Consider the following 19,479-nt stretch of genomic DNA (forward strand, 5'->3'; position numbering starts at 1 on the left):
GGGTTCTCTATTCTGTTCCATTGATCTGGGTGTCTGGTTTTGTGCCACAGATTTTCACTACTCTGTTTAATTCAGCTTTCATGATTCAGTTGTCCTGGGGCTTCATGGGTGTTTCATTGACCCTGGGCAGGGGCTTCCCTCTTCTGGGGTGAGGTGACTCACCTGACTGTGAGGTGCCTGTGTCCTTGTTGTGTGTGTGTGCACATGTGCTCTGTGCTCTGTTTCCTTTTCTGTGTGCTCCATTGTCTTGTCTTCCAGAAACCTGGGGGGTGCAATCCTATATTTTTGGTAAGTTGAAGTTCGTGTCTCCTCATTGAGGCAGTTCTCCACTGCCTGGGCACTGCTCTAATGACCAGATGACTGGAAGGACTCTGTAGATCAACAGTTTTTATTTGACCAATTCCTAATACAGTAATAACATTAGCAATAGCTCTCATTAATTCAGTACCTGCTGGAATCTGAATGCCCCAGATTCTTTTCACTTCCTGCTTCCTCCAACTTGTGTAATGGCCTCACACAGGCAAGTTTGATGATCACCATCTCCTGGGGCAGAAACTGAGACCTGAGAACCTTAAGTAACTGCTTGAAGACATACTATTCAGAAATGCCGAAGCTGGAGTTCAAAGTCAGCTCTAAGGTCTGTGTGGCCTTTCTGGCACATTGTGCTCCCTTCACTTAAAGATCAAACTTGGACTTTAGAAAGAATTTGCTTGAGAATAATGCACTCTATTAATAAAAATGTTGACTGAATTTGCAAACACAGTCAAATGCCTCCACTGATTCCAAATATTCTATGTGATCTGGGGCTTTGTCCCTCAGTCCCTCCTCAATAGGGAGTTTGGTGGTGTCCCTGTGGTCTGGCTGGCTTGGGTCTCAGGCTTGCGGCCCCCAATTGTTGAACCCTTCTGTCTTCATAGTTGGCCAGAATTTCTCAACGCAGGTGGCATGGTTGACATTAGTCTGGATAAGTCTTAATTGTAGGACCGTCTTGTGCATTGTTGGAAGTTTAGCAGTAGCCCTGGGCTTTATCCACCAGATGTCAGTAGCACCCACTCCCTCAGTTATGACAAAACGTCTCCGGCCGTTGCCAAATACCCCTGGGAACAAATATGCCCCAGTTGGGAGCAAATGGATTAAAAATACTTTCTGTGGGTTTTGTTGGGGATCACATCCTTAACTTACTCCCCATCCTGTCCTGCTCCCCCCCTCTTCTTTACGGGTCTCTCTTGGGAGCCTGTCCTCAATAAGCTATGTGCAGGCGAATCCCCCTCTCAAGTTCTGTTTCCAGGGACCAACCCAAGATGCATGTTTGGTGCAAAGAGAAAGAGAGCCCAGGAGAAAACGAGTAAACTCCAGGCAAGCTGGTGAACTTCTCTTGGTAGCAGTTTAATGATTTGTGAAGGAAAGATCCCTTCCAGTTCTAAAGCTCTGTATTCTACACAGATAATAGGGTGTCACAAAATGGGGGTGGTCTTGGGGTCTCCAGAAGTTACTGCCAGAGAAGTAGAAGAGAGAAGTTCTGGACAGTAGGCATAAACAAATATGTGTTGGCTGAATCACCGAACTGGCAAGTGGGGAGAACTGAACAGTGTAATTATATGGAGTACGTCAAAGTGGCTCTAACATGAAAGTTGAATAACTATTTAAGGTGGAAGGATCACGTCACCCCTTTTACCCAAATAGGATCAGGAACTCTAGGAACACACCTGGAGTTGAACAGGTCGGCTTATTATTTGTTGCAAAGAGGGAGAACACACACAATGGAGAGCTGTGTACTCTCTTAGTAGGAGGGTGCTGGAAAGGATTTATTATAGAATTTGGGCTTGTGTCGGCGCTCACGGAGCTGAGCCTGCTTGGGATTTTCTCCCTCTTACTCTCTCTGTCTGCCCCTCTCCCTCTCGTGTGCACGTGCTGTCTTTTAAAATAAACTTAAAAAACACGCATTTTTGTTTATTGACCTGATTCCAGACGAGTATATTACATTTTGTGGATTGGTGTTAAACACAAAGAACAGAACGCTTTTCGCCTTAAATAGGTGGTTGCCGTGAGCCTATGGAAAGTCTCCAGAGTGATGTGCTTATTGTCCACCCAAGAAACACACATGCACGCACAGGGACACCAGAAAGAAAAAAATGGAAAGAAAATGAAAAATAGTTTCCCTTGGCTTTGTCTTCGTTGCTCTCTCGTGAAGGGATTAGCCCTGAACCCCTTTGTAATTTCCGACCGAGGGGACACTGAACAGACTTACTTCCTGCTGTCAGCGATGCCTTGGAGACGCGACCTGGGGCAGGAATGACAGCATCTCTGGTGGGTGTAGCACGAGCCACTGTGTGGGACATGTCAGCAGTTCTGGGACACGGGCTCACTCAGAGGAACCCGGTGTGGTTTATGACCTGAGGACGCACGACAGACTCTAAAGGTCAAGGTTCTGACCTTGTCCTACCTGGAAACTTGTAGAGAAAAGGTAAAGTGTTTGAGGGACAGGGCTTTACCTCAACATAACTTGCTCCCAGTGAAGTGGCCAAGGTTGTAGCTAATGAAAGGAACCCGAAGTATTAAAAGATTTTTTTAAACATTTATTTATTTTTGAGAGAGAGAGAGAGACAGAGTGCGAGCAGGGGAGGGGCGGACAGAGAAGGAGACACAGAACCCGAAGCGGGCTCCAGGCTCCGAGCTGTCAGCACAGAGCCCGACGCGGGGCTCGAACCCACAAACTGTGAGATCATGACCTGAGCCAAAGCCGGACGCTCAACTGACTGAGCCACCCAGGTACCCCTAAAACCTGAAGTATTTAAACTTGGGGCTTCCTGCTCCCTGTTGTGAAGGATCAGGCTTTCACAGAGGTCATGTAGGTCTGAGGCTGAAAGAGTTACAGCAGTGGTTTTAGAATCATTGCAAACTGCCCAACGTGAGCCCAAGACCCTGAACATGCGGCAAGGGGTCAGCTTGCCTCCCATGACACTCGTCACCGGTTTGCCCTACCTTGCTGGGCTCTGGGTCCTAGGCAGTCGTGTTGATGTGTACCTTGCCCCATTTTCATCTCTGCAGATGTGTGATTTATCCTGTGACTGGTCTTTCTGGGAACCAGCCTTCTTGTGGATCCCATTTAAACACAGTCTCTGCAGTCAGAACAACTGGGTTTAAATTCTGATTCCACCACTTGCCAGAGGTGTGACCTTGGGAAATTATGCGGTGTGGGAGCGGTGGGTACTTATGAACACCGGGGCTGTGAGGGGCAAGTGAGCAGGTGCATTAAAGGCCTTCACACGGCACCTGAAACATTGTAAACACACGATGAAAGTCTGATGTTTTTCGTGTCACTTACAGAAGAACCAGTTTAGGAATTCAGAAACTCCACTCGGACAAGTCCCTCCTCTTGCCTCTCTGGATGTCACTGGTTTCCTGCCCACGTGCCATGACTCACGCAGGTCAGCCTGCCCGGAAGCCCTTCCCTCACACTTGTCTGGCTTAAATCCCACAGATCCTTCCAGGATCTATTACAGAAATGCTTTTTCCATGAAACCTTTCCCGACAACTCCACCCAAAGAAAATATCCTTTTCTTTAAACTCCTGTACCTTTCTTACGGGACTCCAAAAGTTTATCCCAATAAAAATAACTTATATTTGTTGGCTCGTAATTTGGTGTTAGGCACTTTGAACATCGCTTTATGTGATGGCTTTCATTCTTTCTATTTGGGTAGGAAAACAGGCCCAAGAGACTGAGAAGTTATCTCGTGCTGCGTAGCCAGTTAAGGCTAGTCAGAACACGCGGTTCTTTGAAGGGCACCTGTGTGGCTCAGTCGGTTGGGCGTCCAACTCTTGATTTTAGCGCAGGTCATGATCCCAGGGTCATGAGATTGAGCCCCATGTTGGGCTTTGTGCTGACAGTGTGGAACCTGCTTGGGATTCTCTCTCTTCCTCTCTCTCTGCCCCTCCCCTACTTGCGTGCATGTTATCTCTCAAATATATATATATAATATATATAAATATATAAATATGTAATATATATAAATATATATATTTGAGAGATATACTCTTTAAAAAAAATTTTTTTTTTAACGTTTATTTATTTTTGAGACAGGGAGAGACAGAGCATGAACAGGGGAGGGTCAGAGAGAGGGAGACACAGAATATGAAGCAAGCTCCAGGCTCTGAGCTGTCAGCACAGAGCCCGACGCGGGGCTAGAACTCACGGACTGCAAGATCATGACCTGAGCCGAAGTTGGCCACCCAACCGACTGAGCCACCCAGGCGCTCCGAGAGATATATTCGTTTATATATATAAATATATATATATATATATATATATATATATATATATATATATTTACATATATGTATATAAAAGAACACGTGGTTCCTTGAGAACATTCATTTCTGGTTCCTCTGCTCATTCCCCTAACCACAGGCACTCAACGTTTGGCTGAATTGGCCGTGGCGCTACGACACAGCTCTGGGCTACGGTGCCCGCACCCTCTGCTTTCTCAGCGATGAATCCGTCTGATCACTCAGAACTGTGGCATTAAATTGGCCTGCCCTCCCTCTCCACAGGGGTCCTCTCTCATCCAGGTCCAACTGTGGGAAAGCAGGTTTGACAGCCATGGAAGGCAAGACGAGGGGAAGAAGCAGAGAAGACAGATTTCTATAGATCACAAAGCATCTTGGAAGTCCTGAACAGCGGGGGGGGGGGGGGGGGGGGCAGCATTCTGCAGTACCTTTCTTCAGGAAGCTCTTGGAATGGCTACTCTCTGCGTTAGTCTTTGAGAGTGACAGCTGCTTTGTGGCTGCGGTTTTCCAGGGAGCACCTGCCGGGACACTGGGGTGTTCTTTGTTTTGTCTCTTTTTCACCATTTCTTCAAAGTAGGCTTCCCACCCATCGTGGGGCTTGAACTCATGACCCTGAGGTCAAGAGTCACATGCTCTACCAACTGAGCCAGCCAGGGGCCCCCCAACACAGGGGGTTCTTTTTTTTTTTTAACGGGAAATCACTTTTTTAATTTTTTATTTTTTTAGATCTTTATTTATTTTTTTTTTTAATTTTTTTTTTTTTTTCAACGTTTTTTATTTATTTTTGGGACAGAGAGAGACAGAGCATGAATGGGGGAGGGGCAGAGAGAGAGGGAGACACAGAATCGGAAACAGGCTCCAGGCTCCGAGCCATCGGCCCAGAGCCTGACGCGGGGCTCGAACTCACGGACCGCGAGATCGTGACCTGGCTGAAGTCGGACGCTTAACCGACTGCGCCACCCAGGCGCCCCAGATCTTTATTTATTTTTGAGAGACAGACAAAGTATGAGCAGGGGAGGGACAGAGAGAGAGAGGGAGACACAGAATCGGAAGCAGGCTCCAGGCCCTGAGCTGTCAGCACAGAGCCTGATGCGGGGCTCGAACCCACGAACCGTGAGATCGTGACCTGAGCCGAAGTCGGACGCTTAACCGACTGAGTCACCCAGGCTCCCCAACACAAGGGGTTCTTGTTCACTTTGCTCCTCTGCAATGTGTTGCCCCCAAGGCTGACCTGCTCACTAAAAGCAGTTCTGAAGGCAACAGCCATTGGAAAGGAGGGAACTAACATTTAAACCATATACATTTTTAATAGGAATTTATAACTTTTGATGAATATTATCTCTAAGTTAGTCCCTCAACCTAGGACTAAAAATAAAATTATGCTGGCCCGTGTGCTCAGATGGCAGTAAATGGAAATATGTCTCCTGAAAGCAGGATACAGACCAGCATGATGGTCAGGTTGAATAATCACGGTCATTGCAGGTCAAAAATCACAAAGAAGGATTTTTCTTTTCTTTTCTTTTTCTTTAAGTTTATTTATTTTGAGAGAGAGAGAGTGAGCGAGCGAGCCAGCATGAGTGGGGGGAGGACAGAGAGAGAGCATCCCAAGCAGACTCCACGTCATCAATCAGCATGAAGCCCGATGTGGGGCTCGAACTCATGAGACCTTGAGATCATGACCTGAGCCGAAATCAAGAGTTGGAGGCTTAGTGGACTGAGCCACCCAGGGGGCCCAAAGGATTTTGTTTTTCTAACTCCCATCTTCTCTGCTTCTGCAGAGATACCCTGGCAGTCACTCCATATTGGGAAGTCTCTCCAAGCACTTGGAAAAGGCCATCACCCAGGAGAGCTCCCACCTTCCTGTGGCAGACGGGACGGAGTAAGAAGCAGCCCAGCAAACAGAGGCAGAAAGAGGCAGGTCTTAGGCAGAGGACAGACATGGTCTTCCGGAGTTTTCTTCAGTGAGAGTCAAGGAAATTCGCCGGCGAACGGGTTGGAAGGAAGATGGGGCATTTTCTCTGGAGACGCTCAAGTTTTGTTTGCTAGCCTGGCACCTGGGTACCTCCTCCGGCAGGGCAGGCCGCGTGGTTGGAAACCTTGTGATATTTTGCAGTTAATATGTTGTCTTCTAGATGCCAATGACTTGTCCCAACGACTAGGACAAGTTTCCCAAGAAAGCCTGAAATCAGATTGCTTTCCCTCATTATTTTCCAATAAACACGCATAAACTTCTTCTGCTACAGGTGGGTCCCCCTTCTCACGGCATATGTGACTTGACATGCTGGGGGAAAATGCAAGTTTTCAGAAAGGAAGTCTCTGTTTTAATTGCACCAAGTGTTTAATGAGACCGTGCTGCCTCCAAATGTCGCACTCTGAATGGGGCGCTGAGGCTCCGTGCTTGGGGCCAGCCAGAGACGGGACCTGGGCTATGGGTGGCGAAGGGCCGGGGAGGCTGTCTGCCCCCAGGGACGGGATGAACTTGAGCCTGACCGAGTCTAGTTGTAATATCCAGGGGTTGGTTCAGCCTGGTGTTTGGAAGCACAATTGCCTCGGTCCTGGGGGTCCTGTTTATTTGGGGCAGGCCTCCAGCTAGCTGCTTGGGGGTGGGAAGGGGATGGGGCCCAGCTCCCTGCAGAGGAAGGTGCCCATTTGTAGGCAGGAAGCCACATCCCAGCTAGGTCTGCGGTAATGCAGAACGGCCTCAGGTGCAGAGATTAAGTGGGCTGGGCTGGGGGCGGGGCGGGTGGCCTGGCAACTTTCAGGTCCCCAGAGAGAAGAAAGTCTGGCCTTAGGCTCAGGGACCTCGGTAATCTGCACTGGCTTCCTCTTCTTTAACCCAGTATGTCTTGCAATCAACATCCCTTAACTTTTCTTTTATAAGTTATTTTTCTAGGCTTTGTTAACGGGCATCCCAGGGGCCTCCCGGCTGCTTCCACTGAGATGGATGGTAAGCATCTCATGTTTAAGGAGGTCAGCACACGGGGGGCGCCTGGCCGGCCCAGCCGGTTACGCGTCTGACTCTTGATGTCGGCTCAGGGTCTGATTTTTCAGATCGTGAGTTCGAGCCTGGTGTTGGGCTCTGCTCTGACAGTGCACAGAGCCTGCTGGGGATTCCCTCTCTTCCTCGCTTTACCCCTCCCCGGCTCTCCCTCTCTCTCTGAAAATAAATAAACATTAAAAAAAAAAAAAAGAGGCCAACACACTGCTTGGTTGCCTTCCCTTCTTGCCTCAAGTGACCGCAACACATCTCCTGTTGGTGGCCCCACGCAGGGCGCCTGGTGAAAACACGCCCGCGTCGATGGCCAGTGCAGATTCATACCTGCTACATCCAGATGTTCCTGTCACCTGGCGTGACGGGAGGTGGCTGCTCCTGGCAGAACATCCAGAACAATTCTCTCCCTTGCCTCCTGTCGCTCTGGTACTGCCCTTGTTGGCTCCTCCCTCAGTCCCTCACACAGCACTTGGTCAAAGATTTTGTGACGATCTGTCTTCAGTTTTGGGTAAAGGCGGAGGGGTCGGGCCCCACTTTTTGCTGCCTCGGGAGAGCCCTCCAGGCTGACCTTTTTCTACTGCCCTTGTGGTGGGCACAAGTCCTTATAGATAAGGAAAATGAGACTCCTCCTTCACCAAGGTCCTTCCAAGCCCTGTCACAAACGTTCCAGGAAGAAACGTGACAGCGCCTTGTCCCTGCCTGTGGTGTGTGTAACTCCTCCCTGGGGTGGAGAAGGCCCATCACACTCTGATCAGTAACTTCACTAAAAGTGCTAGTTGGGTTTTGGACTCCATTCCAATGTGTAGATGGGGTTCTCAGACGCCAGCCAGGTGCCCTACTGCTCCATTCTGACACTGGAGAGAACGTCGGACCCTACAGGTTAAGGTCTCAGTCCCCCAAGACTGTTTCCCAGCCCCCAACTTCAGAAGCCAGTGGAAAGCCCAGGTTGTTGGGCTGACCCACTGGCCACAGATCGAAGGTCCCAAATGCCCCCTCCTTGGGTTTGATTAATTTGCTAGAGTGGCTCACAGGACTCAGAAGCATTTTACTTACAAGACCACCGGTTGATTATAAAAGGATCGAACTCGGGAACGGCCAGATGGAAGAGGTGCATGGACCAAGGGGTGGGGGAGAGAGCTCAGAACGTCCACATTCTATTTGCTCCCCGACCGCGTCCCCAACCGGGAAGCTCTCTGAACCCTGTCCTTCTGTGTGTGTGTGTGTGTGTGTGTGTGTGTGTGTGTGAACAGAGAGAGAAAGAGAAGCGGGGCTCGAACTCACCAACCACAAGACCGTGACCTGAGCCCAAGTCAGGTGCTTAACCAACCGAGCCACCCAGGTGCCCCTTTCGGGTTTTTAATGGAGGGTTCATTACATAATTACAATTGATTAAGTAGTGTGATTGATTCAACTCCCAACCTCCCCTTCCCTCCCCAGAGGTCAGTAGATCGCAGGGTTGGTTGGTTCCCTGGCAACCAGCTTCACCCTTAGTTGTTTTCCAATGGTCCCCTCGTTAAGGTAAACTCTGGTGTTCTGAGTAACAAGGCACCCACTTCACCTTTGTGCCTGCAGGGAGATTTCTGGAAGGGGGACAGGAGACCAAGTACCAGAACAGAAGATATTCTGTTGCTCTTCTGCTCTGAGAATCTCCTGGCTCTTGGGAGCTGGGAGCCGGGAACCTTTGATGACGACCAAGTATGTATTTCTTATAAATCACAGTGTCGCCATCACAATGTCGCAGGCGCTCTACCCACAAGGGGGCCAAGGTTTTGGTCCTTACCCTGCTAACTTGCCTGCTGGAGACTCGGGAGGAACCAGCTTTTCTGTTCCCAAGACATTTGTAGGTTGTGTGTGACTCACGTTTCCCACCCCCACCACCCGCAGTGATGTATTTTACCTTCCCTTAAGGGGCCCTTCATCCCTGCCCCAGAAGGAAAGCGAGACTGAAGGTTCAAGTTCCTGCGCCCTATCCTGGGAGAGTTAGGTACAATTTCTAGTGGGTTTGAGACAATTTCTAGGCAGGGTTTGGGACAAACGTCACCATCGGAACTTGAGGAGAAGAGAATGAAATGGAACCAAGATCACGTGCTGCGAATTTATCAAGAGAAAGTTCTGAAGTTGTCTCTACATATTTATTTTTGCAATAGCATTGTGATAAAAAGCTAAAGGTGGCAATTCAGGGTTATAATCGGATCTCAAACACCTGAGTTTTACAGCCGGGATCTGGAGGCTTTAAGAAGCCCAGTTCCTGAGCTGGGGTGCCTGGGTGGCTCAGTGGGTTGTGTCCCACTCTTGGTTTCGGCTCGGGTCAAGATCTCACAGTTTTGGGAGTCCGAGCCCTGAGTTGGGCTCTGAGCTGGCAGCACGGACCCTGCTTGGGATCCGCTTGGGATCCTCTCTCTCTGCCCCTTTCCTACTCATGCTGCCTCTGTCTCAAATAAATAACTTAAAAAAAAAAAAAGCTCAGTCCTCACCATTACCAGGATAAAGCAACGTCGAGTGATGGAACCATAAGCCTGTATGCTGGTGCTCAGTCAGAAGATACGTAATCATTCTGTTTTTGTTTGGCACTAACTGCCCAGAATTTTACAGAGGGGGGCAGTGGGGTACCGGGGCCACATGAGGGGCTTCTGAGGGGACCTGACCCGCCACCTGGGAGCTTCCTGACCCACCAGAGGCCATCCCCGTAGCACCTGATTAATATCAACCAGATTTATAACCTCACCCTGAGAACGTCACACTTTTCCTGCACTTTTCAGAACGACGTGCCAAGTGCCTTTTATAGTATCCCGGGCTCTTTTAGCCTCACGGGAATAACAGAGGCGTAAAGGAAACAGTCTCACGAGCCATTCCTTTGAGGGGCTTTCTTCTTGGCCTGGCTCTTTTGCACTTGAGAAACGGAAGTCATCACAAACCAGGACCGGGGAGAGGTACTCACCTTTCAGATGGAAATGGGGCTCCAGAGTGTGCCAGGAGTCCCAAAAGATGTGATTGAAAGTGTTCTCTGTTCTTTCAGTCTCCCTGCAACCCAGAGGAGGCCGAGTTCCCCCACCTCCAGGCTCCTAGAAGCACAGCTTCCTGTGTTAATCCCTCTCAGGTTTGCAGAGCATTCCGGAAAGATCCGTGTGCCTGCCAAAGAACAGTATCACCTGTGAACCTCTCCTTGTGCGCTGGCAGCTGGGGCTCAGGCTGGAGGGTCGAATCTGAGTGGGACTCTGGTGGGAGGGGCAAGAGGCTAATCTAAGCTGGTCGAGGGGGTGACGGATGACTCTGGAACCAGAATCCCACAGCGCCTGTTTTGGGAACTGAGTTTGTGGACTGAAGAACTGTATCACCCCCAAGTTATTAAGCAGTATCTCCCATACCTGCCCTCCCCACCCAGCCCCTGGTAACCTCTATTCCGTTTGCTGTCTCTATGAATTTGCTTCTTCTAGATATTTCCAAATCATACGTTCATCCCTTTATGTCTGGCTTATTTCACTTGGTGTAATGTTTTCAAGCTTCCCACATGATTGAGGAAGGGTTTTTTTTAAGGAGATTTTTTTATGGTTTTTAAATATTTATTTATGTTGAGGCAGAGAGAGCATGCATGAGCAGGAGAGAGGCAGACAGAGAAAATCCCAAGCAGGCTCCGCACCATCAGCACAGAGCCTGACGTGGGGCTCGATCACATGAACCGAGAGAACGTGACCTGAGTTGAAGTCAAGAGCCAGACGCTTAACCGACTGAGCCACCCAGTTGCCCCAAGTCCTGGAGTTTTAAAGACAAGAGATGCCATTGGTTATCTCTACCATTTTCATTGCGGGGCCCCGTGCTTGGTGCATAGCCCCGCTCGATACATATTTGTAGAGTTGCTCGAAGCATCTTGGCACAAATGCCACAAATTAGGCTTGATACAAAGAACACTCCCCAGGCTCGTATTTATTCAATCAAGGTTTTTTGTTTTAAACCACAAAGCATCTTGGCTCCTTTCCTGGCTGGAAATGGAAACTTACCGCACCTGCTTGACCATCACCCACCTTAGTGCTCCCCCCAGAGGCTGCGGGAGGAACAACTAGAACCACAGACCCTTGCAGCCACAAGACTGGCTTTTTGGCCGTGGTGGCCGTTCCTCCTTTCCTTTTCCAGCTTTTCAGGGTAGACCTGGATAGAAATCCAGGCAAATACGGTCAAAAGCCCATTTCTCATATTTATGTCTTTCTCTCTTAACCCAGAGGAAAGCCGAGGAAAGGTCTACCTGCTTCAGACAAGCCTGGTTAACAGGTTACACACTCCGGCTGTGCTGGGGTTTTCAAGAGGCTGTTAGGGAATTGCATTACAGAGTAATACACGCACCCGCACAAAGAATCCCCCACGACAGGTAATACTCCGGGGGAGAGATAATGAGAGGGAGGAATGAGTCCGTGAAAGGAGGTCATCATCCACTTCTGAGTCCTGAGCCCCTCTCGTTTGGCCTCCGCAGCTGTGGGAGAAAGTTATACAGGAGGAACAGGGGTGGGAGTAAAATAGAGGACAGGAGTAAATTATGAAATGTGTTTTATTCAAGATGGGGACATAGGGGGCGCCTGGGTGGCGCAGTCGGTTAAGCGTCCGACTTCAGCCAGGTCACGATCTCGCGGTCCGTGAGTTCGAGCCCCGCGTCGGGCTCTGGGCTGATGGCTCGGAGCCTGGAGCCTGTTTCCGATTCTGTGTCTCCCTCTCTCTCTGCCCCTCCCCCGTTCATGCTCTGTCTCTCTCTGTCCCAAAAATAAATTTTATTATTTTTAAAATTTTTTTTTTCAACATTTTTAATTTATTTTTGGGACAGATTAAAAACGTTGAAAAAAAAATTAAAAAAAAAAAAAAAGATGGGGACATAGAAGTTATTTAAAAGTGGCCCGGCAGATTCGCTGGGATGCCCAGTGTTATGGGCAGATACATCTTAAAACTGTCCACCTCCTCTCTTTTCCTGCTCCAGGTTAGTATGAAGAAGGGGGGGAAGTTTCAGGTAACGTCTGGAGAACTGAAACCCAGGAAGAAATATGCAACGGGGGCCGCTTCTGCAACCATTTTCCAAACTCAATTCTGATTCCCGTGGTTGCTCTCTTTCCTTAACGAGTCCGTATGCCCTTCGGGAAAATAGGCCGGTCAAGTTCTAGTTAGCGTGATAACCAACCATGCTAGTGTTATACCGTATGGCCCCTGGTATGGCTGTGGCACGATTCGATTTCATGACAGAGCAGATACACAGGTATTTGCCATGCTTTCCCCACAGAACTGACTCCAGTCCATTGTTATAGGCTGAATTGTGTCCCCCTAACATCTGGCACCTGTGAATGTGAGCTTGTTTGGAGATAGGGTCATTGCAGAATGAAACTGGTTAAGATGAGGTCCTACTGGGGGAGAGTGGTCCCTAATCCAATATGCCTGGGGTCCTCAGAAGAAGGGTAGAAGAGACAGAGAAGAAGGAGAAGACCAACATGAAAATGGAGTCAGAGATTGGAGAGATGCGGCCACAAGTCAAGGGAAACGTGGGGGCTCCCAGAAGCTGGGAGAGAAAAGGAAGGATTCTCCCCTGCTACCCACACCTTGATTTCCCACCTCTAGGCTGCAGAATTGTGAGAGAATAAATGTCTGTTGTTTTAAGACGTCCAGGTTTGTGGTAATTTGTTACAGCAGCCGCAGGAAATGAATACAGCCATGTATCGTATATGTTATTATCGACAGACATCATTACACTTGGCCATGATTCACTTATGTCTGGGTTCCAAGTCAGTTGGGGACACAGCCAGTCACCTTGTCTCAGCTCACAAATGGGTACAGAGACTGCTTCCCATGAGATGCTGTTGTACGGCAGGGCCCGCCTCCTGCCCTGCCTCCTTCCTGTGGTGAGGACGTGGGTGCTATTCAGAATAGTTCCTATCCCTGCCGACTGCTCTCCAGGATATGTCTCGTTCTGATCTGTTCTTGGGGTGAGGCTCATCACGGTACATTGATGGAAATCACAAGCACCCCCAGAGGGCATCTGTGGGTTTGGAGTTCCGTAAGATTCCCATGAATGCGCCCTTGAGCCTCAGTATCTACGATGGGGGCGGTCATTGCCTCACGGAAGCTACTTTGCTTTCCATTTGTATCCGAATAGTCAGGAGACCCCACTGGGTCGTGACACAAGCCCCCTCCCAACACTGGGTCCTGGCAGTAGCCAGTGTTATTTGCTGAGGTTACCAGACTGACTTCATCAGTTTTCGTTGTCCTGCCAGGCTGACTCCTTCAGGGGCGCCTGGGTGGCTCAGTCAGTTGAGCCTCCGACTTCGGCTCGGGTCGTGATCTCACGGCCTGTGAGTTCGAGCCCCACGCTGGGCTCTGCGCTGACAGCTCAGAGCCTGAGGTCTGCTTTGGGATTCTCCCTCTCACCCCCCTCTCTCTCTCTCTCTGCTCCTACCCTGCTTGTACTCGCTGTCTCAAAAAATAAATAAACTTAAAAAAAAAAAGTGACTTCAGTTTGTCCCACAAAGCCTAGGCCAGCACCTGTCTCTCTTAAAACCCTTTCCTGTCTCGTGGGCCAGTGTTTAATCCATCAGCACGGTTGTTGCCACCGTGTACAAAGGACTCGAGTACTGTTAGAACAGATGCTTTATACCCCAAGACGCTGGGGCCCCCTTTCTAGGATTGGCTGAGTGGTGTAAGTGGGCGTCCCACTTAGCTCACCTGTCATAATCCTGCCTTGTTCGAATTGGTGTCGTGGGCCAAAGCTGGTTTCCCCTGGGGCACCTGCTTGGTTGCCTCCGCCGGGGATTATGTCTGGAGATGGTCAGTGCAGCAACCTACATGCGTGGGTCACATGACCCCACGTCTGCTAGTTGCCCCTTGCCCCGCAATTGTTCCGGAGACGAGTTGTCTTCTCGAGGAGAATGAATATTCCTCCCCCCCTCCCCCGCCCCAATTAATCACATAAGGCAGGACTGGCGTCAAGGCAAGTGATTTTGATGCAGAATAAATCCGGCTCTCTGCTTTGCTCTATTTGCCAGTTTCATGTTTTTAAGATGATTCACGTTGACTCATTTTTCTCTCCCATATGTCCTGGACTTGTACTTTATAACAGCAGACGGGGATACTAATTAAACTTTAGAGTTTGCTCCCGCGGTGCAGAAACAGAGATCCGTAATGACAGGTCTGGCGGTAATCAATGTATCTGCTGCACTCGTAATGATTTAAGGGGAACGCCATGGTTACCGCTTGGAATAAAAGTGAATGAGCTCTGTAAATTTAATTTAGAGGAGTTATAACTTGATCATCCACAAATACATTACAGACGCTGCTTGTATTTTTGACAAAGCCCGAGGCGTGCTTCTGGCAAGATCTGGGATTTAACCAGGGACCTTTTCTTCACGGTGAGGTCAGTAATAGGTGACGCCCGCCCACTGGCCCAGCTTCAGACCATCACTGCCCCAGCGGAGGGGCCGCTCTGGTCCCACTTGGAATCCACTTCAAAATCATTCGTTCACAATTAATGCCTGTTATTCCGTCCGCGAATCGAAAGTCCAGCTAGGGGCAAAGTCATCGGCAGGTCAGTCCAGAGGCAGACTAATTGCTTTTTGAAATCACACACGGGAGGAACGAGGCATCGTCTTCTTAACCCCTCTGAGAAGCGGTTGGTGTGTGTTAACCCGGAGGGCGGGAGGAGACAGGCAGATCCCCCTCCCCTAGGTTTCCTGTGGTTCTAGAACATAAGCAATGTTACTGCGCGTAGAGAACAGAAACGCTCTGCTCTCAACTCTCCCTGCCCATCGCCTTTGTCCATTTGCTAATATTTATTTACCAAATTACCGCCTTCACTGTGACATTTCCCGCCGTATGTCCACGCATCGGTCCTCTGTGGTTCTTGCTTTAATTGTGCTCTCCTGCGACAGGACTCGTGATCTCGCTGTCTCCCCCCCACCCTGCCCCCGACCCCCTTGCAGTCTGAGAGCGAAGCTGGTACTTCTCAGAATGTGGTGTTTTCTCATCATGTGTCCAGACAACGCCTCTTTTGTTTTGTTTTGCTTTCCTTTGTTTTATTTTCCATCGCGTCCCCACTCCTGTTTCATTCTCCCCACGGGTAATGACTCGAATATTTTATTATATGTGTAACATATTTTCTAGAAGGTTGTATATCTATATATGCACATATATGCATCCTTAATTATTCATGTGCTCTTGCAAAACGTTTTGCTGTTCTGTGTGTAGGTTTTTCATTTTAATAAAGTCTACTGTTTTGTGGGTCTCGTTTTATTTCCTACACTTTCCGCTCTGAACTGTATTTTGATGACGTAAGACTTAACGTTGCTGTATATGTATCTAGTTTGTTACTTCTACGGGCTGTAAGGCCTTCACCTTCTCTCACATGACAAATTTCTTAGGGACAGACACTTGGGATGCCTGCCACTCTTGGCCACCCCAGACACTCTTACGGGTGGGTGTCCTTATACATGTCCCTTCATGGATCTTTGCAAGAATTTCTCTGGGGGGGGGGTGGTTATCACTCGTTAAAAACATTTTATTTTTCATTTTTAAAGTTTATTTATTTATTTTGAGAGAGAGAGAGAGAGAGAGAGAGAGGAAGAGGGGCAGACAGAGGGGGAGAGAGAGTCCCAAGCAGGCTCTGCGCTTTCAGCACGGAGCCCGATACAGGGGCTCGAACTCACGAACCGCGAGATCACGACCTGAGCCGAAGTCATGACTCGGAAGCTTAACCGACTGAGACACCCAGGCCCTCCGCTTTTTAAAAAAGCTACCATTAATGGAGAGCTTACAATATGTCAACACTGTTCTAAGCACTTCCCATGTACTGACTAATCCTTACATTAGGATTTCCCATGTGGTAAATTGTGTTACCGTCCCCATTTTACAGACGAAGACAATGACGAACAGGTCAAGGGGCTAGTAAGTGGTCACGCAGACTCTGAACACGTTTACACCGAGCCGCACGCCCGTCAGATCCCGGCTGCACGAATACCACCGACATGAACATCTTCAAACATGACTTTCAGGAACGAATTTGCGAATCTGGGGGGCTGCGATCCCGCAGCTGGCGTGAGGCCCCCTCTTCCTGCCCCTCAAGCAGCTTCTAGAATCAGCCCCTACATTATCTTCTTCAGAGCGTTTCAGCCCTGGGCCTGCGGTAAGAGGGACGGATGGGACAGAAACCTCAGGCCTGGCGGAGCCGCTCACACCTCTGGAGTTTTGCTCCTCAGGCCGCCCTGAAGGCCGACGATGCTGGGGGGCCTGGCTGGAGTTGGGGGTACAGTCCTGCGGCCCAGCAGAGGGGGGCAGTGGTCTGCGAGGGCCTCCCCGGCAGGAGAGCACCATGTCAGGGCGCCTCTCCGTCGGGCACCTGGGCCTCGCCCTGGCACAGCCCTTTTGGGCCTCATCTCCCCAGTCTCCTCACAGGGTCTACACTTCCTTCTTTTTTTAATTTTTTTTTAAATTTTTTTTTTTTCAACATTTTTAATTTATTTTTGGGACAGAGAGAGACAGAGCATGAACGGGGGAGGGGCAGAGAGAGAGGGAGACACAGAAGCGGAAACAGGCTCCAGGCTCCGAGCCATCGGCCCAGAGCCTGACGCGGGGCTCGAACTCACGGAGCGCGAGATCGTGACCTGGCTGAAGTCGGACGCCTAACCGACTGCGCCACCCAGGCGCCCCTACACTTCCTTCTTGCTTCTGCGGCCTTTCCAGGTGCATCGAGGGAGGCAGCTAGCAGGCCTTGCGGTTTTCCATCTCGTCAAGCAGCCTGTTGGTCTTTGCTTCAGATTGTAGGATTTGCGTTGAACTTCAGACTCTGTCTCTTTTTTTTTACCATTCTTTCTTTTCTTTTATTCCTTCTTTTTCTTTTTTTTTTGTCAGTTTTTGTTTAAATTCCAGTTAGTTAACCTATAGTGTAATTTTGGTTTTGGGAGTAGAACCCAATGATTCATCACTTACATATGACACCCAGGGCTCAGCACAGGTGCCCTCCTTAATGCCCACACCCATTTAGCCCATCGCCCACCCAGCTCCCCTCCAGCAACCCTCCGTGCGTTCTCTAGAGTTAAGAGTCTGTTTTATGGCTCCCCACTTGCCTCTCTCCCCCCGCCTGGTTCGTCTGTTTTGTTTCTTAAATTCCACATACGAGTGAATTCATATATTTGTCTTTCTCTGACTTATTTCGCTTAACGTAATTACACTCGAGTTCTGGTTGTTGCCAACGGAAAGATTTTATTCTTTTTGATGGCTGAGTAATATTCCACTGTGTGTGTGTGCGTGTGTGTGTGTGTGTGTGTGTATTTATACACCACATCTTCTTTCTCATTCATCAGTTGGTGGACATTTGGGCTCTTTCCATACTTTGGCCATTGTCCATAGCGCTGCTAGAAACATTGGGGTGCATGTGCCCCTGCGAACCTGCTCACACCTGTCAGAGTGGCTGCCATTAACAACACCAAAACAACACACGTTGGCGAGGATGTGGAGAAAGAGGAACCCTTCTGCACTGCTGGTGGGAACGCCAACTGGTGCAGCCGCTCTGGAAAACAGTATGGAGGTTCCTCAAAAGGTTAAAAATAGAACTACCCTACGACCCAGCAATGGCACTACTAGGTATTTACCCAAAAGGATACAGAATCTAGTGCTATAACCGGAAAGATAAGACCAAATGATTTCCCTCTTGAGTCACACACACACAAATGTTCGAAGCAATTCCGCCTTTCCCCCTGTGATGCCCTAGTGGAACCCTCAGTGGTGCTTGATTTTCTGTCAATCTGGCCTGCTTCTGGTGCCCAGGTGGTTGATCACGTACTAGTCTACTTGTAGCTGTGAGGGTTTTCTGCATATGTGATTAACAATTACAGTCAGCTGACTGCAAGTAAAGGCGATTATCCTCCATAATGTGGGTGGGCCTCGCTTAATCAGCTGAAGGCCTTAAGAGGAAAAAAACCCTGAGGGTTCCTGAAGAAGGAATCCTGCCTCAAGACCACAGCAGAGGAGTCCTTCCTGGGATTCCAACCAGCCAGGCTGCCTCATGGATTTTGGATTTGCCAACCACAATTACAAGTGCTAACTCCTTTAGATAAATCTCTCTCTTGCTCCTAAGTCTGTTTCCCTAGAGGACCTTGCCAGATACACTGTAAAAACCTTCAAGTTGTGGTGTTTGAGTCTCTCCAGCTCAGAACTGGGTCGGAACAAACGGTCACGTAGTGGGTGGCATCTTCTCCCTTCCTCGTTCCAGACACACTGACTCTCTGTGTCTAAGTTCCAAGCTCACTGTGACCTCGGGGCCTTTGTACCAGTTGTTCCCTTATCTAGAACAAGGCCTCCTTTCATCTTTGAAAGACTCATTCAGTTCTCAGCTTCACTGTCCCCTCTGTGGAGTCCTTCCCCACCGCCAGTTGGAAGCAGTTATTAAAATGAACTAAAATAAATCCCCTGCCTGCCTGGGGTGGTTCAGTCGGCTGAGCGTCCAGCTCTTGATTTCGGCTCAGGTCACGATCCCAGGGTTGTGGGATCAAGCCCCGCGTCAGGCCCCCTGCTGGGTGTGGAACCTCCTTGAGATTCTTTCTCTCCCTCTGCCTGTCTTCCCAGCTCACGCTTGCTCTCTCCTTCCCTAAAATAAAAATAAAAGGACTCCCCTGACTAGAAGTTATCTTTTCTTCCATATTATTTATTTATCTGCTTGTTATCTTTCTCCTCCCGCTAGAACCTAAGTTTCCTGAGAGAAGGGCTGCGTCTTCTTGATCTCTAGGGAATCCTCAGTGTCGAGACTAGCACCGCATGCACAGGAGGGTGTTCTGTAAAGATTTAGTAGATTAATTATGATTCCATAATCTTGATTTCCCTTTAAAATCCATGTGGTGAGGCCACTGTTGAAATAATTTATTTTTGGAAGATAATCATGTGTTGTTGGGTTGGTTTTTTTGCCCGTAACAAGTCTTACCAGCTCCACTATAAAGTATTTTTCCCCCTGATTTGTCCTAAATGTGCCTTCTCCCTGGCTTCAAAGGTTGCCCCTAGTCTGGATATATTGGCACTCAGGGGGGTAACCTCATACTTACCCTCTCTCTCTAGCTTTCGTGATTGAGAAGCTTGCTTTTGTGTCCCAGGTTAGAGGTCATCTTCCCAGACTTAAGAATTTTATCTGCTAAATTGCTATTTGTGAACACAAAATGACTTCGTTGTTTTCATCCTCTTGGCCTTTTTCATGTCTT

The sequence above is a fragment of the Neofelis nebulosa genome, chromosome 4 (genome assembly GCF_028018385.1).
Source record: "Neofelis nebulosa isolate mNeoNeb1 chromosome 4, mNeoNeb1.pri, whole genome shotgun sequence".
NCBI classification, from domain to species: Eukaryota; Metazoa; Chordata; class Mammalia; order Carnivora; family Felidae; genus Neofelis; species Neofelis nebulosa.